The sequence below is a fragment of the Phyllostomus hastatus genome, unplaced genomic scaffold (assembly GCF_019186645.2).
Source record: "Phyllostomus hastatus isolate PE091 unplaced genomic scaffold, TTU_PhHast_1.1 phas_contig_210, whole genome shotgun sequence".
Lineage (NCBI taxonomy): Eukaryota > Metazoa > Chordata > Mammalia > Chiroptera > Phyllostomidae > Phyllostomus > Phyllostomus hastatus.
This window is the reverse complement of record NW_025333737.1, coordinates 16,436,120-16,458,211: the sequence shown is the minus strand read 5'-3', so window position 1 is coordinate 16,458,211 and position 22,092 is coordinate 16,436,120. Positions and strand designations below refer to the sequence as shown.

The 22,092-nt window shown below is 50.0% G+C and overlaps 1 protein-coding gene across 6 annotated transcripts in view; it reads right to left on the bottom strand.

Moving 5' to 3' along the window:
• The window catches only part of YPEL2 (yippee like 2), a 58,021-nt gene extending 43,244 nt beyond the window's left edge, over positions 1-14,777 (bottom strand). For 2 of the 6 annotated variants that reach the window (XM_045836396.1, XM_045836398.1), the window contains exon 1: positions 1,802-2,032. The gene's annotated coding sequence lies outside the window, so the exon portion shown is untranslated. Of the gene's footprint in view, positions 1-1,626; positions 2,033-13,974; positions 14,220-14,713 lie in introns of those variants that run through there. The other 4 variants (XM_045836397.1, XM_045836393.1, XM_045836395.1 and 1 more) reach the window with 4 other exon arrangements.
• Between the last annotated feature and the right edge of the window lie 7,315 nt (positions 14,778-22,092).

Genomic DNA, 22,092 nt, shown 5'->3' with positions numbered 1-22,092 from the left:
TCCCTCCTCATACGCCACCCTTGCATCTCACCCTGCAAGTTTTGTTGACGCCATTCCCTCAGCCTGACACACCCTTCCCACCACTGTTCACCAAGCCCTTACTGATCCATTAAGATTGAGCCCAAATGTCGCCTCATCACTGGGCTCACGGGCCACTCCTCTGTGCCCACCTCTCTCTGACACTCACCTTCCTGAAACGAAGTGATCGTTTCCTGCCTCTCTTTCCTCCAGTAGAGGTAAGCTCCAAGAGCAGGGACCACGTTTTAGTCATCTTTGCAGCCCTTGAACTCAGCAGCACAGGGCACAGGGCAGAGGCCGTCACTGACCCGAACTCCCTCTGCTTCACAGTGGGCTGCTGACGAGACCAGTCCACCCACCCATGTGGCTGGCAGACGTGACTGAAGCCCCTCCCCTCCCCCATGTAATGGACTAGGAGACAAGGTTACTCTGGGTCCCCAGGCTCCTTCTCCCTGCAGATTCCTCACTCAGATCCTGTGCTGAGATGCCAAGAACTATGGTTCTTCCGGGCTATTGGTGAATTTTTAAGTCTTATAAAGACCTGCCATTGGCACCCATGCCCATACTTTGTATTTGCAGAGTCTAAGACAGACAGACAGACAGGCAGGCAGATAAGACAGACAGAGGGCTGGCTGGCTGTTGGATTAGAGTTTAACCATTTTCCCACTTTTCCATCTCTTATGTACTGGAGGGACTCTCAGAAAGCCTGAAGAGGGCGTTGAGGGGAGCAGGCTCACGACTGAGCGGCCCTGGTCTGCCCCCGCATCAGTGGGGGAGGAGAGAAGCCCTGACTGGAGGCAAGAAACAGGTGGCAGCGGCAGGAAGGGGACAGATGAGCCACTTTTGGAACACGAGGCAGGGTGGCTATGGGGGCCTTCAGCCAGGAGGACTGACCTCTGTGCCCAGTCCTCATCTCACCAGAATCCTGGACCCAGGCCAGGGAGCAGAGGGACCCAGGCTCCCAGGGCTCCCAGGTAAGAGGAGTGGGTGGCGGTGTAGTCCGCTGGTGGGGCCAGGATCTAAAGCTGATGGACTGGGGTTCAGTCTTGGTTCTTCTCACCTGCTGCACCACCATCAGGCAAGCTGCCTAAAAGGGAGTAACAACAGAGCCTGCCTCATGGAGAACACAAAAGAATCGAGTGACATAATCCAAGTGAAGCGTTCTGCACAGCACCTGGCACATGGGTAGTGCTCAATAACCTTGATTAGCCGTGATCGTCCTCACCAGCAAGCATGAAAAAGCACAGGAGCTGTTTACTCACAGAACCCAAACAGAGTAGTGTTCCTGTCTCTGAGGCTGACTCATGGTGGTTACAGGGTTAGGACCTAAATTAATCCACTTAAAGGTACACTGGGGTTTAAGTAGGTTTTTGTGGCTTAGCTGGGGATCTGATACTATTGCGATGTCACTCCAAACAACAGACCACTCCACCACTTCGTGCGGAGGAAAGGCTACCTCTGCAGTCTGCAGTGACGCTACTAATCCCAGGATGGAACTACCAGTACCAGTGAGAACTTGACTGAAATGCTCCTATTAAAACTGCCTGTTAAAGCTGATGTGCAAGACATGAGGGAGAGTCAATGTCATCGTGTTTCACAGTTACCCACTTTATAGCACTGGGCGCAGGTGGTGCTTCAAATCCCACCCAGCTGATCATCAAAACCATCTTGGATATTCGAGAAACCACTCTCTTTCATAAACAAAACCAACCATTCATCTCTATCCTGGACACAGGGCCTAGTCTTGGTTTCAGGGGTATTATCTGTCAGATGATAATCCTACATGATCTTTAGGATTCCTTCAGCTTTTAAAGTCCTGATTCCATGTTGTAATAATGTCTCCGCCAGCTGAGTCCTGCTCCCCGAGCAGAGCATCCATCCACCGTTCTGTTCCGACCTTGGTTTCAGCGAAGTCACAGAACACACCAGTCTCACAGCGTCCAGTCAGAGATGGCTGCTGGCCTGTGTCTTTGCAACATCTGTTACTACAGCAATGTATTTACCACATGGCCCTGAGTTCAGCACTTTGCCCGGGGAGGCCCCCACGTGAGGTTTGCATCTGTTTGAACATCTGCGGACAGAAAAGGCAGTTCCCTTTGAAAATCCTGAAACTTGCATGTAATTTACTAGATATTAGATAGAAATAGCTGTAGCTAGCTGGTTATGAAGAGATCAGATATCTCTTTGGGTTGTTTCTATCATTTCAATAAAAAATAATGTAAAAAGCCCAGACTATCTGTGTGAGGGCTTCCTTCTTTTTCTTATGCAACTCCAAGCTCCAAAAAGGATTTAAACTGGCTCACAGAGATATTAACAATACAATCCTATTAAAATAGTTTAAGAAATTAGGATAGGAGGAATAAAAGAAAAAAGAGGAGTTAGGACATAGAAATGCATGCTGTTAAATTGCTAAACACTTACTGAATTTCAATGGCAAATTTGGCTTTGAGCTCCCTAGTAACCAAGGCAAAAAACGAAAGAGTAGGTATATGGTTTGTGTTTCCTAGAAAATAAAAGAACCTTGACTGTTCAGATTTTCTGAGAGTCATTCTCCTACAGGAGACAATGAGTAACCCAACGGATGAGATTCCCTAGCCCATCCCAAAAGTTCCTTCGATGTAACCCTCTGATAAGACTGTCCCTCCAGGAAAACAGACAGTGTAATGAACACCAAAGGGCAAAGCAGTACAAAGGATTCTATGCCAGGTCAAATCAGGGCAGTCCCAGAACACAGCTCTCTGATGATCTGGCTGGGTCCAGCGATGCAAACTCTCTGGAGGGATGGAAGAGCTACAGAGCCTTCTGGCGATGCTCCATGAACATAATTTATCATAACCAGGCTTTTGAGTAACAAAAATATGGGCAGCCTGCAACCTGCCCCATCAGAACACTAATTAATATGGTCGAATGCTAACATGGTTTGGCCCTGGTGCTGCACTCAGCTCTCTCATGGGCTGCTCTTCCCTGAAACTCTCCCATCCCCACTTCCCCCATCTCCCTGCCTGAGCCTCGGTCTCCTTGGCTGCTCTTCTCCCACCTCCTCCCCCTCCTTGGGGGCGCTCCCTCTGTGTGCCTCACCCTCCAGTCTTCAAATCTCTGCCCCCTGCTCCTGAAACCTGGGCCCCTTCTGAAAGGATGCCCCTATCTGTCTCCCAGGGTGGCACTTCAATGAAACTCACCCAAAGCTAAAACCATCTTTCTCCTCCCCGGGCCCCCATCACTTTCATCCCAATTCTATTCCTTCCTCCTGCAGGCCCAGCTGCCCAAGCAGAAAACACCCCGTATTATCTCTTCCTTCTTTGTCACACTTCACCTGTCCCCGAGGCAGTGAGTCCTGCCTCTGAAACGCACCCTCCCGCCGCCACCCTCATGGTCACAGCCAGCAGCACTGTGGCAGCCCTACCCTCTCCCATCCTCAACTACTGCGACTGCTTCCGGACTGGACTCCCTGACTCAGCGCATGCCTCTCCAGCCCATTCTAGAATTCTATTTATACAACGCAATCTGATCACATCTCTCTCAAGTTTCAAAACCTCCACAGTGGTTTCCTAGCAGCCTACAGGACAAAGCCCAACACCTCAGGTGGCACCGAGGACCTGGTGGCTTATCTTCTCATCACCTTCCCACCTCACTCCAAACCTGTTTCCCAGCAGGCCAAGCTCGCTCCCTGCCTCTTCTCGGTGGTTGCAGCCTTTCTGCAACACCTTAACCAATCTTCCCTGATGGCGAATGCCCGCTCATCCCTCACCCCAGCTCCACCGAGACCCCAAGCAGAGCTGGTGGCCTTCTTTCTCCAGCATCCAAAAAGGGAATGGCCTTCATCACACTGTTCATGTGTCTGTCTCCCCACCAGATGGGGAACTTACTGAAGTCACAAGTGTAGTCTTTATCACCCTTCCATGGTTTCCCCAGGACTCCTGGCGTTCAGAACACTGGAGAGTCTTGGTAAGTGTTAACTGAGTGAAATGAATGACTGTCATGAAGCCGCGTGGCCCTATCATGCTGATATATTTTTTACTGATTGACTGGAGAGAGAGAAACACTGATGTATAGTTCCATTTACTGATGCATTCATCGGTGGAGTTCTGTATGTGCCCTGACCAGAGATCGAACCCACAACCTTGGCGTATCAGGACGACATTCTCACCAACGGAGCTACCTGGACAGGGTTAGGGCTGACAGTTTTAAAATCTCCTTACTTACTTTGCCACTATCCAGGACATTTAAAATACCGAATTCTGGACATGACATGGGATTCACATACCGTTCATGCTCCGCGAAGTTAAAAAGGCAGCAAACTCTGTGACATCCGCTCACTCAGACTGGCAGGAGGTGTTTAAACCTCAGGACTGTGGAGCCGCACCTCCAAAAAGCCACACACAGGAACCTCTGACGGCTTGACCTGGCTGTCCTGTGACAGCAGGAAGTCTCCCCATTCAGCCTCCCCAGGCTGGCACTGACTTCCGGGCCCTCAGGGAAACCCTCAGGCTGCCAACCCAGGAACGTCAGGCGCCCCCAGGTGGTCCCCACAAACCCATCGGCAGGCCGAGCTGCTGTGCTCAACAACTGAGTCACAGAAGGAGGAAGTGTCAGGCTTGGTTCGGGCCAAGAAGCAAAGGGGCCCCTGAGGCCACCTCTACCCCACCTGCGGGAGAGACCAGATCGGCCCTCTTCTTCTAGCCCCCAGGGACGGAACCCTCGGCCTTGGTCCTGGGTTCTGTACCTGCCATGCTCAGAGGTGACCATCAGGCCGAAACAAAGGGGATGCCTTTTCCTGTGATCTGGGGACCCGGATAGGAGTCAGATCCATTCCTTCGACCCCAGACACAGCTATCATTGAACCATAAGGTAAACAGCCCTTTAGAAGACCTGCCGAGAAAACAAGATCTTGGAAAACAAGGTAAGAGACGTGGCCAATCTTGAGAAGTTACTTCCATGGGGACCCTCTCCCCGCTTGGCCTCCTCTATCCTGCGCTGGGCAGTCTCCCCGTCCACGGGCCTGTGCACTTCTCACAGCGGTAGCTTTATTTTTACTGAGGCAATTATTTGATTGTCATCTGTGTCTCACACACTCACATATTATTTACTAAATAAATGAATGTCCTTTGGACTCTGGGCACTGTGTGACCTTGATTCCTGTCTAACTGCTGCTCCCCCAGGGCACAGCTGGGGCCCCAATTAGCTACAAACCGTGCATCCCAAATCTGCCAATACAAGGTCATTGTTCAGCTGTCAGCATGCCTCTGTCTTTCAAATAAATCCAAAACCCTAGACTCTGTGGCTGGGCTCCCTGCCTTTCCGCAACTGGAATTTGGAAATTAAACTCAAAACTCAAGAGAAAGAAAGGCAGGGGCCCTTTCCCAAAACAACGCTGGTATGCCTGAAGCCCCAGCCTTTGCCAGGACAAGGAGGGAGGTATTTCGTCCTAAGAATTGCTGAAGTGTCACCTAGTGTTGCCATTTCTTGAAGGAGAGGAAACCGAGGAGGGTCGGAGAGGGAGACACATCTACAGCAAATTTCTGGGTTTCTTCTGTTCTGGGAATGGCAGACAGATTTTAATAAGAATTACAGCCCCCTTTCCCTTCCAGCCTGGCACACCCAGCGGAGCCGCGCACGACGGCCAGAGCAACTTTTTCATATAGTTGGAGAAACCGCCACAAAGCCGGTTCTTCTTTATGGGTCAGTCTTCCCACTAGACTGAGCCAGGCCTGGCCAGAGACCAGCACTGGTTAATCATCGCCCAAGCCTAGCCCTGAGTCTGGCCGGCAGGAAGAGCTCCAAAAAGCCTTCGTCAAGAGGCTGGGAAATGAGGGGAGGAGGCAGGCAGGAGTCACCTGAGGCCTTGCAGCAACAGTCAGTAAGCCTCCAGGACTCCACAATTCACTTTCCTAGTGTGGGCCCAGGAGGGGCAGGTACTTGATATGCATTATCTCAGTTAATCCTTACCATCCCCCAGGGAGGCAGGCGCTATTGTGATGATCTGTTTCAGAATCAACATTTGAATCCAGGGACCCCACCTTCCAAACACCCAGGATCCTTCAACTGAGACAAGCCAGAGGCAGGTCCTTGAGCCCTCTAGAGCAATAAGCAAAATGTCTCCCAGAAGAAGAGTCCAAGTCAGATCAAAGGCATTAAGTTCTCTCAAAACATCTTCTGCCCTGCCTGGTGTGGCTCAGTGGACTGAGCACCAGCCTGCGAGCCGAAGGTCCTTGGGTCCATTCCAGTCAGAGCACATGCAGGCCGGGCTCCTGGCCGGGGGCGTGTGAGAGGCAGCCAGCCCACTGATGTTTCTCTACCCCTTTCTCCCTCCCCCTCTCTCTGAAAATAAATAAAATCTTTTAAACAACAACAACGACAAAGTCTTCAGACTCTCAGGACTGGCTAGGTGCTACGACATTTCACTGCAGAAACCTGAGAAAACAAGCGAGGGGAGGGGACCACCTGACTGGAAGGCGGACCCCCAGACGAGGCACAGGGACAAGCTGGTGCTCGGTGTCCCCCTGCCAAGGGGGTCTTCGGCTGGAAGGCCGCAGTCCTGTGTGGGGATACTGTTTTCCCTCAGATCCGAAAGGAAACAAACTAAGAATCACATAAGCTAAACTAACCAAACCCCCTATTTGTGTTTACAGATTACATCTTTACAGCATTAATACGATGATGACTGAAACAGAATCCACTTCCACCTTACGGTCCATCTGGCAGTGGGTCAATTTAGGGAGGCATCCCCAGGAGACGGGGGCCAGAGAGGTGAAGCTAAAGGGGTGACACACGCAGGAGTCACACAAACAGAAGAAAAGGAAATGGGTCGAGAGTGAGGGAAAGGGGGCCCAAGGTCAAGGATACGAGGTGGCTGGTTTCTGCCAGGGAGGCCAACCACCGTACCTCAGTGATCTCCAGACCCCAGACACGTGTGGGATGGGCTGCACTAGAAGAAAACCTGGGAAATATTCCTTTTGATTATTAAGTGCCTGCGCTGGTCAGAGATTGCCCATCCTGAACTCTGACCGAGTGCACCTTGGGTCAGCCTAGGAGTTCTGCACGACACCCCAGTATTCTCTTCCCGCCGCTCACGTGCCCCCCGGACATTCCTGACACACTGCCTCTTACGTCCGCACCTCTGCTGGCTTTGCACACCCTGCTCCCCTGGAGAGCGGCTACGTGTTCAAGTCCTCTCTCTTCTCCACGGCCCCGTCTTCGACACGCCTGCCCTTCCTGCTGAAGCTCTGGGATGACGTTCAACTCTGCCTTGCATTCTGGGCATTAACAAATACACGGGCCTTAACTGCTCTTAGGGACAGGGGCCATGCCTTATCTCCCAAAGTTCTTACTATCCGCTGAATAATTACCACCCAGAAAAATAAAGCAAACTCCAAGGCTGAGTGTCAGCCCCAGGCCAGAGGTTCCTCTTCTCACTCAAAATAGAAATCAAAATTCTCCTGACTCAGGCAGGATGTGTTCCAAGCCTGCGCTCTCTTGCCCCAGGTGCTCCTGCCAGAGCACCATGGGAAAACAAAACAAAATCAGTATTTCCTATAAATAAAGTTCATATCAGATAAACTACAGCCTCTTTCTTCAGGCCAACCAAACTCGGCCACTGTTCACACCCAGGGGACCTTGTCGGAGCCTCAGTGGCACCCATCTGCCCTCTGAGTATCAAGCCTGCCTTCCTTTCTAGACGGGAGGACTCCAGATACCAGACAGTGAATATTCTTGCTCTGAGCTGGCAATCTAGTTTCACATCAAAGCCACAAAGTCTGGACACACCGCATTCTCCAGCCCACAGGGGAGGGCTGGCGGTCCTGTAGCTCGGGAGACAGGAGAGCACAGCATTACTGACTCAACAAGGAAACAGGAATGGGGGTGGCAAGGAGCACCTCGCTGGCAGAATGCTCCTCTGGCCCATCACAGAGAAGGGGTAGGCTCTGCCTAGTACTGAGACATTATGGATTATTTAGGGTTTTGGTCAGGAGTTGGTATTCTTCTAGAATGCACAGGAGTGGAAACAGCCCTGGGCCTAAGGAACAAAAAGGTATAGATTATAGTCTGTGTTTTGCCTTAATTAGTTCTATCTTGAGTTAAGTCCTTTTTTTTTCTTTGCCTGTTTGAGCCTCAATGTGTGTATCTCTAAAATGTAACACTTAAAATAGATTTTAATACTCAATCCAGCATGCATTTAATTAAGAAAAAGTTTTAAATCACTAACTTGAAATTAAGAGAAAATAAAAATTACAAGGATAACATCAGAAAAAGTTAGGATGCAGGGCCCCACAGTGACTGCATTCAAGCCACAAATTTGGCTTTGTGCTTCCTGGCAGCCAAAGCAAAAAGAGAAACATGATCAGTTACAAATTTCCAATTGTCCAGTTCCTCTGAAGAGGCAAAGCTTTTCCTGGAACTTGAGTCTGAAAGAAATTTCTCCAATTAACTTTTTAAAGGGGATATTAAGTTGCAGCTTAAGTTTTCAACAGAGAAATGCAGGGTCAAGTTACATACAGCTGAAGACAAAAGGCAGGACTCTACAGCACAGTGAGACAGTTCTGCGGGGGCTGAGAGAGGAGGCCTGAGTAACAGCTTTCGGGTGCCCCACCTTAAGCCAAGGACCAAACTAAGCATGGCCAGAGGAACAAGTGGACAACATTTCCTTTCAAAAATTTCTGTAAATATTACTTCTTCGATATGGATATTTATTTAGAGTTGTGCATTTTTAAACTCCATTCCAGTTCTGATAGATTCTAAGTGACATTTTTAGTCTTCACTTACTTACGCTAATCTGAGATTTGGTGGATGAAAAAGGTTCTCCAGAAAGTAACCTCACAGGGTGATCTCATCACAAATTCCTGACAGGTCATGGTGGGTAGTCACATTCCAGACATAAAACTTTTTTAGTAAAAGGTCTGGCTTTGCCTGAGGCAAGCCCTGACCACTGCTCTCAGGCATCTGAGTAACATACCTTAGAAATGACCACCCTCCAGAGGGCACTGGATCTTGTTCACTGCCCTGTAATCCAACCCCCGCGCTGCTTCCTCCCACCTTCACGTAATCTTCCTTACATTGGCTCAAATCAACTCCGTAAGAGTTTTCCACAGGTTTGCACATTCTTACATGGAAGGCTTGGTCATCTTCCCCTCTTCCTGGCCATTCCCAAATCAATGGGCTGGGAATTCCTGCCAGCCTCGGAGAGGGAGACTCCAACCGTTCACATCAGTGTTGAAACGAGCAGCCCACACCGAGCACGTGTGTGCCAGGCTCCGCGCCTGGTTTCCATGCATCTCTCATCTAATCCTCTGTCAACTCTGTGTGATAGGTAACTATTACCACTTCCCTTTTACAAATAAGGAACAGAGATTTAGAGAATTTTAGCAAATCGCTCAAGATCACAGAGCTAATTATCCAGATCTTTCTGGTTCCAAATCCCAGGCTCTTAACCCTACTTACAGTGCCTCCCAACATTAACGACTGGTGATTACCGGGAGAAATGCTGTGTCTGTCAGCAGAACGAGGCACAGAATAAGGCTACGGGAGGAGGAAAGAGGCATTCATGAACAACAAAACAACAATGGAGTTTTTAGAGACTCTGGTGACCTATAAAAAGAATAAAGGGATGAAAAACATTGTGAAAAGCAGAAATCCCAAAAGAAAGTGATTCCAAGGGAACACTACCCCACCCCAGGAGAAAGGAGGAAAAACTGTGTTTGTTCTTCTTCTCTCGAAAATAAAGCATTATTTTGTCCTCTTACAGACCCAACCTTGGCTCCTAAGTCCTTCATTCACTGACTGACAACAGATACTTCACCCAGCGCTGCTCCACACCAGGCCAGTCGGCAGTGAGCGAGAGAGAGGAGCTCTCTAGCTTCCAATCCAGCCACCAAGTAGACAACGTATTTCCAGATGGTGTTAAAGTTCTTTGAAAAAAATAAAGTTAAGGGGATTAAGAGATGCTAAAGGGCAGGGAAGGGAGGGGCTGTTCTAGGTAGCTGGTCAGGGAGGGGCTCTCTGAGACCCAAGTGAGAGAAGCCAATTGTGCAAAACTCTGGATAAAAGGCACACTGGAAAGAGGAACTACCAAAGGCCCAAAGACGAAAACAAACCTTGCCTGCGTTAGAGACCTTAGGAAGACGGGTGTGTAGGGGGGTCAGACAGAGGCAGAGCAGACCAGGTGAGGACAGTGGGAGGTCAGGCATGGAAAGTGGTGGGGATGGGGGGGGAGTGGGGGGGGGGACCTGGGTTGGGACTGTGAACAGGGGAACGATCAGATTTATTTTCAGAGCCCCCAGGGCTACATCCACAGCTCCCAGGGAAGTTCGGGCAGGTTTGGTCTTTAGGATGAAAGCAGAGGGCCTGCTGGGGAGAGGGGGTATAAGGGAACCAAAGGGTAATGTAAAAAAACAAAACTACAATAAAGATTAAATTTTAAAAAAGGAAGGAAAGTGAAGTACCATCACCTTTTATTTGATTAGGGATAACATCACTGAAAACTATCAACTCTAACGAAACACCTTCAGCCTGCAGACCCTGGCTTTCCATCACTGAAGGCCAAAGTTCAAAAAGATGCTTCTTTCTCCAGATCTTACTACCCTTTCCTGCTAAGGAAATGCAACTGTCAGAGCACCCAGGGCTCTGGTCCACAGAACCTAGGGAAATGCCAAGGTCACATACAAAGGAAACTGATCCTCATCCTCCCTCTGAATCTGCTCCTGAACACCCTTCCCTCTGCTTTCCCTATCCTAGCACATATATTCCACCAGCTGCCATCCTTTCGTGCTTTCTTTTTTCCATAGGCTCAACACAAAACATTCTAAATGTGAGCTGCTTGACCAAAACTGAGCATTATTAAAGTTAATTTCAACAGTCCTACAGTTAGGAATCCCATATAAGGCATACCTTTGGCAGAAAGGAGCATAGTTGAATTTGAACTTGGATAATTTACAGTTTGTTCTGAAGTTAAATTGCAGCTTTGATTCGAGGAAATTTCTTTTAGCCACATGTTTGGACACAGTAACTAAGAAGGAAACACCCAACATGTGAACGCATTGGATGTGGGTGTGTTTGTGCTCGAAGGTAGACAGAAGTGAGGGCTTCAGACCCTGGGTGACTGACAAGACCCAGGCGCAGACAGGCAGCGAGCAGTCACCACGGGAGAAAGAGCCAGGGCTGAGGAGGGCAAGGAGGTAGGGAACTTGTGCCTCTTATTAACAACTGCTGACAGATGAGCCTTTGACAGCCCCCCCCCCACCTCCAAACAAATAAAATCAGCCTACCCTTCCCTCAGACTTTACAGCCTGGAATACCCAGATATGAAACAAAGTCAACCTCTTTGTTAATATCCCAGGCACAATGACTGTGTTACTAACTTAAAACCATTAAAATCATTAAGACAATGAAGTCTCATAATCTGTGACCACAAACCCACACATCTAAAAATGTCCAGTTGCACAAACAGTGAACCGCACCCCTTGAATGGGGTGTTAGGAGGGTAGGGGCTTCCACCTCCTACAGCCGAGTTTCATGACAACTGAAAGCAAACAGTATTTACCTTTACAGTTGTCAAAGCCTAGGCTACTGTGACTGGCAAATGAGCGATTCTGGGTGTGCACAGTGTGGGGCACATACCTGAGTAAGGCTGTGCACACTTTGTATCCAAATTAATGCCTTTCATTGTTCTCTGCCCACAATTCCACTAGGTCAAGGCTTCTTATCAACTACCTGCACCACAATCTCATGGCCCACTTATTAAAAATGTGCCCCACTGAGAACAAACATCTCTAGAGTGGATTAACAAACTGCATTTTCAAATACTCCCAAGGTCATCTTTATGCATATTAAGTTCAAGGACCTCTGCCCTAGAGCACTGTTTCTTAAACTGTTGGCCATGAGCCAGGGGTCAAGAAATTAATGGGTCATGACCAGCCCTTGTTTGTTTGTTTGTTTTTTAACTAAGTAGACAAGAACTGTAAATAGAGCACGCTGCAGGTAGCTTGGGCAATTGAACCTACTGCAGCTGTGAACTTCTGTGCAGTGATGTAAAATGTATTCCTCACTGCGGATCCCACTCAAAGCTTGAAAACCACTCTCCTAGAGGGAAGAAAGAAAACAGTATTTCTTGTGCATGGTGCTTATTTTTCCATTTTCCACCATTAACCCGAAGCTTCTGGATTTTAGTTCAAGCTCAAGATATCAAGACAATCCCAGAAATGCTGTTATTGAATCCTAAACCGATAAGGCAAAACCAAACTAAGGACAGGGGTGAGCCCAAGGCCCCCCACTCTACTCCATCCTGACACCCTGTATCATGGAGCTGAGGACAAGGGAAGATGTCAAAGGGATGTCTGCGACCCTCTTCAGGCTGGACCTGTCCCTTGATTTATAAAAAAACAAACTTGTAGACACTTATATCACAGTTCAGAAGAATTAAAATATTCCTCACCAGGGCAAGACTCACCTCAGTGTTACTGGTAAGTGTGAAAGCAATGAGGGAAGGAAGGACAGAACTCACAGTCCACGTGTGCACTCCTGTGGCAGTGAAAGCCAGGAGGGGCTGAATCCAATCCCACTGATCGCAAAGCCAAGTTCTCAGAACCAAGAGCACTGTAGAGCATCAAGCGTGTGAGGTCAAGTCCCACCCCAAGCTAGTGACATGTTTACCACAGGCAAGTCGCTTAACTTCTCAACCCTCCTAGTTCCTTTGTGCCACTAATGTTCTGTGGGCAAATGAGGTTCAGGGTAGCAGTTCCTCTTCTTGCCCAGTGCTCTAGGACAGGAAGCCCTGTCTTGCACATCTTGCTGGACCAGAGGAGAGGGAAAAGGGAGAAACGGCAGGGAAAAAAGGATGAGTAGCTAGATGTGCTGTTAGCCTTTAGACTCACAAGGAGCAGCAGCCGCCACTGAAAACTGCCTCGAGACTCCAGGACAGCAAATCAACCAGGAGGCCAGAAAGCAAAAACCTCAGCAAAGCCCAGAAGCAGTTTCCTGTGCCACTCACAGCAGGGACACTGTGGGAGGGTCAGCTACATGCAGAACTGAAAAACACGGGGACGCTCACTCACTTGGCTTTTTAAGCAACTGTAAACTGAGAGCGAAGTTGGAGGCAGCAGTCTCCTGGGGTGGGTCCAAAAGAACAGGTGGTTGCCCCCAGCCCCCAACGGGAGAAAAGCCACCGCTTGGGCAGATACCCACAGGAGGTCAGCAGCCACGGAGGGTGAACTTGCAGCAGGCAGAGGCCGGGGCTGCCCCTAGGTGCCCGTTCCTGAGAAGTAGTCGCCGCGGAGGACCCTACATTCCGCGGGGCAGCAGCGCACTGGCGCCCACCCCCTTGGCAAGGACACTGGGGAGGCGCCGGGAAGCGGCCACGCAGGAACTCGGCTGCGCTGCGGCCGGCGGAGCGCTCCCGGGAGCTCCGAGCGTGGCCAGTGCCCCGTAGGCGGAGGGGGGTGGGGGCGCCCAAGGCCGAGCTCCGGGACCCGACGTCTCCCGCAAACAGCCCGCGTCACCGGAGACAGAAAACGTCGGAAGCCCCCGCCCGGGCCCCCACGGAGTCCGAACCCACGGAACTACACTAAGGAAGAAGCGGCGACCGGGTCTCCAGGTCCCCTTCGCCCAGCCGCGCACCCCGGACTCGCCCGGCCCCTCCCGCAGGTCCCGGCCCCGGACCGAGGACCCCGCGCGCCCCGGTTCCCCGCGGCGCCGCCGCCGTGGCCGCCGCCGTGGCGGGGCCGCGAGTGTTTGTAAACAAACCGGTCACGTGGCCCCAGCGGCCAGCTCCCCGCCTCCTGGCCCCGTGGCCCCACAGAGACCCCACGCCGGACCCCGCCTCGGGGGTGCTGGGCAGAGGGCGCCGCGCTCCGCGGGGGCGGCCCGGAGGGGCCGCAGGACGGGTGCCCGGTGCCGGGTGCCCGGCGCTCGGCTGACAGCGCTCCCCGTGCCCCGCGCACCTGGCCGTGCAGCGCTCGGTTTTCTTACCCGGCTGCAGGCTGCCCCGTCTGGCCAGCGCCGGGCTCGGCTCCGCGGGGATGCGCCGCAGCGAAGGACTGCCCGGCCGGATCCCGGGCGCTGGGAGCGCTCTTAAAGCCACAGCCTCCGCCACGGCCGCCGCCGCCGCCACTCCGCATCCCTCCGGGTCGGGCCGGGGGCTGCCCTGTGACGGACGCGGCCGCGCGCCTATCCCCTGCGCTGGGCACATAGCAACACGCCGCGGGTTGGCTCCGCGCGGTGGCAGCCGTCCCCCCCAGCCAATCAGCGAAGGACGGAACTCCGCCCCCCCGCTTCCCCCACCCCCACCCCCCACCCCCCTGTCCTGGCGGGGCTTGGCGGGGCTTGGGTGCGGGGAGGGCGCGGACGGCGGGTCCGGCCCTCGGGGTCAGCTCGCGGAGCCCGGTGAACGAGGCTGCCGGCCGGAGGAGTAGGGAGAGGCTGGGAGGCCCTCCGTGCACGGGAGGGGACCGTTTATTCGGGTTGGGGGTTCGTCCCCAGGTCCAGGCTGGGGTTCCTGGGACCTGGGGGAGGCGGGAGGGGGTGCTACAGCGCTGCTGCTTAGGGCCCGGGACAGTACCTCTCCCCTGCACCCTAGCCGCTCGGACCCGGAGCCTGAGTTACCTGAGGAGGTCCCCAGTTCCCGGGCAGTGCATTTAATAAGATCGTGCCGGCCTGGCCCGGCCCGGCCCGGCCCAACCAGGCCCTGCTCGGAATCGAGGCATTTTACCTCTTGTCTCTGTTTGCGAGTACTTTCGGCGGGCTAGGAGTAGGGAAGAGGCTTTAGGGGAACCGGACGGCCGTCAGCCCCCTATGGCTACTGATTTTCCAAGGCTTTTTAGACGGAGATGGGGATGGTAACCCCAGGAGAGCAGGTTGGTCAGTGACCAGAGGGGAGGAGCGCAAGTTCTGGGTCAGTGGGGTGGTGCTTTTCAAGGAACTGGAGGTTAAAAAATAAGCCAGGGCGGTCAGGAAATCCAGGGAGGCACCAGGTGGGTGGAGTGGGGCAGGCTCCCAGCAGGAAAACAGGTCAGTTTGAAAAAGAATGTTGGCAGGGGTCAGGGGAAGAGCCGGCCCAGCCGCTCACGCGGCCGCTGCGGCTCCCCACCTCCTCGGAGACCAGAAAGGAGAGTTGCGCCGGGGTGGGTGCCCCCGTGGCCCAAGCTTCGCCCACAACGCCACCCGGCCATCTCCGAAATATATTTCATGCCGTTAATACACATTGCATTCGAATTGTATTCAGTTAACATATGTTGTATATGGTTGGGTGTGAATCCAGTCCTAATGTTAGTAAGAACAACAAAACTGCTTCAAATATGTCAGTGTTGTACATATGTTATCAGTCTCCGACCTGCAGTTTCGGCAAAAGCTGGAGCGCGGAGTCACTGTTCGCAACTGACAAAACTGAAAAAGTCTAAAACAAAAAAAATAATAAGTTTTTGGGATAAGAAAGAATTGTGAACAAGAAAGGTTTAACACTTTAATCCTTTCATCTAAGAATGTGTGATGGATTATTTAGATTATCAAGAGCTTGATTTCTAGCCTTTGGTCTGCCTCTTGGGCAAAAGTCTTTGTCTCTCTGGGCCTTGGTTTTCACGGTTTAAAAGGAAGTTTGAGCTCTGACTGGTGTGGCTCAGTCTCCCGAAAACCAAAAGGTCGAGGGTTGGATTCCCAGTCAGGGCCTGGGCTGGGTGGCAGCAGATCAGGTCCCCAACTGGGGATGTGGGAAAGGCAACTGGTAGGCAACTAATCTGGTGTTTCCTTCTCCCTCCCTTCCCCTCCTTCTAAAAATAAATGAAATCTTTTAAAAAATAAATAAGTAAGTAAAAGGAACAATGAAATAGGAAGATTTCTAACGTTCCTTCCAGCTCCAAAATTCTGAGTAGGCCCAGAAAGTCAAACCTATTTGAATGTTTCGGCAATATTCTGTGTTGACAGATCACCACTCGGCAGCAGTAGATACTACATTAGTTCAACACCCTAGGATATTGGTATGTTATGTAACAAGATTGGTGGCTACTGTTTCTGTTTAAATAAAAGATAATGTTTGCTAAAGAGGACAAGCCTGGCGCAGTGGTTGGGAGAGAGTCTGAGGACCCCTGCAGGCCTGCTGTGTGCTTGCAGGGCTCGGGGAGAGGCTCTCGGAGGGAGGACAACAGAACCAGCCAGCCAGCCAGCCAACAAAAATTATCTAAGAAGCCCGATAATGTCCCTTCTCAGTCAAAATGTTGAGTCAAATCTCCTGAGTTGTTAAGTGGGATTAAAACAATCATCTCTTCCTCTCGGAAAGCAAACACCTCTCAGTGCCCCTCAGCACACATTTCTCAGGGCCTATCATGTGCAGAATGTCCTGCCTGTCTTGGAAGGTGGTGCATGTTCTGAATAATCCACTGAGAGAAGAGAAGCTGAGGCCAACGGGCAGTTGTGAGAATAGGCAGATATTTATCCTATAAAGCAAAAAAGAGATGGAAAGATGTTTATGAAAAAAAAACAAACACCTGTTCAGATGTAGCAAAGGGCTCTTTAAACAAACAAACAAACAAACAAACAAACAAACAAACAAACAAAACCCTTGGCAGTAGAATTTTTAGAGGTTCCTGGCCTCGCAGACAGGTTGTCAGCCTGGCTTTGTCAGGGGCTCGGCCCCCTCGCCTCCTCTGGGTGAGGCCAGCCCCATCCGTTCCCCAAACCCTCCCTTCACGGCTGCTCTTTTCCAGCACCCTCTCTCCAGCGCACGTTCCCACTGTTCCTGCATCGACCTCGCGGCTTCGACGAGCAAGGTCTCGTCTGCGTCCTCACCGTGTTCTACCTCTGACAGCATTCGGTGTGCTCACATCTTCCTTCCCTCACTCCCGCTCCAGTCCATCGGCAGCAGATCTACTTCAAAATACATCTCTGCTCCGAACACGCCTGTCTCCGCGGCTACCACCCTGGGCGGAGGCACCAACACCTCTCGCCTAAAAGAAGCAACAGCTTCCCCACTGATCTCCCTGCTTCCCATCCACTGTCGACGCAGCAGCCAGATGGAACTTCTTCAAAATGACCCCCTGGCGGTGCCCCACGAGGCCCCACTGACTGGGCCTGCCCTGCTCTGGACTTCCCCCGTCCCTCCTCTGTTCGCACGGTTCCAGTCAGGCTGGCTGCCTTTCTGTTCCTCCAACACACCAGGCCTTGTCCTGTTACAGTGCCTTTGCTGCCCCTGACACCCGGGACACTTTGCCTCCGGAAGGCTGCCGCCCGCCACTTGGTTCTCAGGTCAAATGCCTCCTCCAGAGGGCGCTGCCTGAGACTGCCCAATCTCGCATGTGCCCCCCTCCCCAACCCCCTACCCCCCGCCCAAGGTACCTGTCGTACCTCCTCCAGACTTATTTTCTTCATAACACACAGAGCTCTCTCTGATATGGCCTCATTTGTTTGTTTGTTTTCCGTCCCACCCAGCCCTAAAGGGTAAACTCCATGAGAGCATCAGGGGCTTTGCTGTGCTCCCTGTTGCATCCCCAGGCCCAGGAACAGTGCCGGGCACTCAGCCAATATGAGCTCGTGGGATATGCCTGCCCTTTTCCTGCTGTTCCTTTCACCTGGAGTGTTATCCTTTCCTTCCCCCATCTCCCCCCACCCCCACCTTCTCTCCCTCTCTGCTTTTTTTTCTCCTCATTTCATCTCTAAGCCTTTGGCCTGCTGACTCAGTCCAAAGATCAGATCAAATGGGACTTCTTTTTTCCCAGGGAGGTTAGGGAAAATTCACTTCTCCCTTCTCAGTGCCCTCCACAGCACTGCATTCATAGCTTTGTTACATCACTCAACACCCCGCACTCCCCATTGAGAGTGATCAGTTATCCTTCCTCTGCGCCAGTCCCTCCTGGGATGGAAACTTATCAGATCGTCTTTGTATTTTCAGCACCTGGCACATGGTAGGCGCTCCCTCAAGGTTTACAGCCAGTTGAATCGTAGGGATTTAAGCAGAAATGGATAGGGTCTAGCCTCAGGGTATACTGATCAAGCGATAGCAGCCTTACTTTGTAGTATGAGAACATTAAACCTAAAGCTTCAGGATACTCTCTAATAACAGGGGCAGCCTACACCTTAAAATCACAGCACAATGGAAACTTCCGGGAGGCTAAAGGCTACAGGCTCTCACACTACCACACCACCTGGGAAAACCTTCCCCTCTGGCCTGTGTGAGGGGGGAGGGGGCAGCAAAGCTGCTCCTGGGAGGCCTCGCTGGGCCCCCTCCCAAGCCATTATGTCACAAAGGGGGGCCTGGGGCCACCTTCCTGCAGACAGATCATGGTAACAGGCTTTGTTTCTCGGGGGCAATAAATGCTTTCTCTGATCCTTGTCCAAGCCCCTCATTCTAAGCCATGACAGGGGCTGACTGTGCGCTTTTCAGACTGGACCTGGGCAAAGTTGGTACCTCAGCCCTGAACACACCCTAGCAAAACAGCTGCTCTCCTTTGCTGAGCACCTATTGTATACAGAGCAGCTTCTCTCCTGTCGAGTTCTATTTAATCCTCAAAGCAACCTGCAAGGTAGGTGTCCCTCCCCCCTTCTTTAAAGCAGCTGATCTTACAGAATTTGAACCCTGATCTTTCTGGCTTCAAAGCCCAGTCGTGTTTTCTTCTACACCATCAAAGAGTAAAAATGCTTCTCTCCGCTTCAAATAACCCAGTCTCTTCTACGAGGAAGCCCACTCCACCACCAAGCCACCCCACAAAGCCAAGCAAAAGGCCCAGAAAAATGAGTTGCAAGGACTTAGCACCCCTGTCTTAAAAACAACAATGAGAATAATTATGTGGTGCTTCCCATGTCCTAGGAGCTAGTCTCGACACTTCAGATGCATTGCTTAATCTAATTCAATCTTCGCAACAACCTTATGAGACAATACCTTAACCACAGTCCCAAACTCTGAAAAGCTCTGAAATCACAAGTAAGCTTGACAGAGTCCATATGGAACAATAATGGGCAGTGATAGTCAATAATTAAAATTCATAGGGTAAAAAGTATTTGACAGGATACTATTATGTTTCCTTCCTTTATTTTCACAAGCTACTAATATTACTCTCATTGGGTGTCTTTTCACTTCCAATCCGTCCCATGTGGACCAGTCTCAATATTTATCTAATCAATAGGTGACATCTCACAATCAGTCACAATAACACTGAGAATGTCTCTCTTCCACCCAACTTTTAACATTCAACAAACTGATGTAATAAAACCGTAGAAGATTTTCCTGTACTCCACTTTCCAAAAACAAAGTTTGGCACAGCTCGTTTAATGGTAAACTTAAACTAATATGAGGTCATGTGTAGGTCTTATTAATCCCATCTATACAGTCATATGTTTCTTGTAGAAATAGTAATGCTTGAAAGAGCTCATACTTCCTAGAGTTTTATGTAATATACAGTATGTGTACTAAAAGATTCTAGAATCTAAAACACCTGCCTCGCCCAGGGTTTTAAATATGGTGTTGAAGACTATATTATTATCCCTGCGTTACAGACAAGTAAATGTAGACTCAGAGAAGTTGAGTCATTTTGCCAACATCACACAGCCGGTAACTAGTAGAGCTAGAATTAGAAATACGTCTGAAACTGTGAAAAGAAAATATTTGGAACACATACGACAGACTAAAGGCTAAATTTTCTAAAAGCAAAGGCTATGAAGTGACAATTCATTGTAGAAGAAATAGAAATAATTTGTAAAGACATGAAAAACATTTAGCCATACTTATAACGAGGAAAAACGTAAATTAAAATTACAGTGAAAGCCCTGGCTGGCGTAGCTCAGTGGATTGAGTGCGGGCTGCGAACCAAAGTGTCACAGGTTTGATTCCCAGTCAGGGTACATGCCTGGGTTGCAGGCCATGACCCCCAGCAACTGCACATTGATGTTTCTCTCTCTCTCTCTTTCTCCCTCCCTTCCCTCTCTAAGAATAAATAAATAAAATATTTTTTAAAAATTACAATGAGTTGCTACTTCAGCCTTAGATTGGCAAGTGGCAAAACACTCAACAATACTGTGTTGGAGGAGATGCGGAGACACAGCCTCTCACAGGTTGTTCATGGTGAGGTAAAATGGGACGATTTCTACGAAGGGAAGTCGGCAAACTCTCTCAAAATTGGAAATTAATATACTCAGAAATTTCACTTCTAGGAATTCATCCTTAAGAGGTACTCACATGAGCACAAAGATGGATATGAAAGGATATTTTAACATTGTTAGTATTAGCAAAAACTCTAACTCTTTGGGGAATATAAATTTGCCATTGACTAAAGCCCAGATATTTTACAACTCTCTAAAACTGGTAATAGGGGGTGATTCCCCCCCCCCCCATTTAGTACAGAAGAACCTCAGAAATTATTATTTTTACCCTTTAGGACATCACCCAGTTTTGTATAAAAATTAGCAATTTTGTTTAATAATTTCTTTTTTTCCCACTGACTTTACAATTTTCAACTTTCATATTCTCTTTTGAGCCAACCCTATCATCCTGGGGGTTTTTTCATTAGTAAGTTAAATGGAGCTTTATTTTATTTTTACTCATTTTTTAAAGATTTTATTTATTTATTTTTAGAGAAAGGGGAAAGGAGGGAGAAAGAGAGGGAGAGAAACATCAGTGTGTGGTTGCCTCTCACGTGCCCCCTACTGGGGACCTGGCCAGCAACCCAGGCATGTGCCCTGGCTGGGAATGGAACCGTCAACCTTTTGGTTCGCAGGCCAGCACTCAGTCTACTGAGCCACACCAGCCAGGGCCTTTATTTTTAAACAGAACTTTAATATGTGTTTTCTATGCATTTATATTAGAGATATGCATAGGACTAGCTGAATAAATTACAATGCCTCTGTGCAATGGACCACATGCAGTTATTAAAAAGAGGCAGGTCTATACATACATACATACATACATGTGCCATGAGGGCAAAGATCTTTATTTTGTTCTCTAATGAATCCAGCCCCTGGGCACAAAGTAGTTTTAGTTTGCCCCCAGATGTGATAACAAACAAAACTAACATATCTGTGGATTACACACAAAAAACATTTACTTTTCCCTCATGGATACACAGGGCAACTATGGTGGCAGTGACCCAGGCTGAGGGTCACAGGGGGGCTTAGGTTGGCCTCTAGCTTCTTCTCATTTAGGGACCACCGACTGATACGAGAAGTGCTTGGGGACCTGTAATGCCTCTTACAGCCTCTACCAGGCATGACACACTATCACTTCTACCCCAGTCCACCTGTCAAAGAAAATGACATGGCCAAGCCCACAGTCAAGAGGGAAGAGCAGTATACTATACTTTTTATTAAAAGAGCCTCCAATGTCACACGGCGGAGCACAGGATGTGTGACCCCACGGTGAGGGTGGAGAACAGTGTGTCTGTCTGTCCCAGGGCTCAGTAAGTGTCTGTTGAGTGAAGGAATGAAGCGTAAATAAAGTCCCAGAATTAAGTGGGAGAAAACAAGCGTGGTGCAGACCATTATCCATAGTGCGCCACCCCTTGTTTTTTAAAAACATATGTATGTGTAGTTTATATACACGTATGTTGAAATATGCCTCCACTATCTTGACGAGGTTGCACAAGCAGCTAGTAACTGGTCGCTGCTGGGGAGAAGAAGTGGGAGAGGGGGGTTACAAACGGATACCAGTGGGGGAGGGAGCCTGACCCACTTGGTATCTCGAGTATGTATTACCTATTAAACATGAAATTAGGTTTTCTACAGAGGAAATAAAGGGAACCATTCAACACTGTCAGACCGTGGAGTGCAAACCCTCAAACTCTGCGAAGGTAAATATCTTTGGGATGAGACATGATCAGAAAACTTCCTTCTGTTCTGCACTCGCTGCACACGCTCTGTGCAGGGCAGGGAGCGCCTCCGTCATCTCCAGGTGCTGCGGGCTGACTCACGGCACAGCCGGTTTTTCCATGTGCTGGAGAGGATGTTTTCCAACTGCAGAAGTCTGGCTTCCCAGGAACGGGAGGCCTGGGGTGAAGTCTGAAGACAGGAGTGAACCCAGTTCACCCTGGTTGGTCCCTTCCATCAGATTGGCTCTGCTTTGAGCTGTTTTGCTTCTGAGTTTAAATAAAACCATTCTCCCAATAACAAGATTGG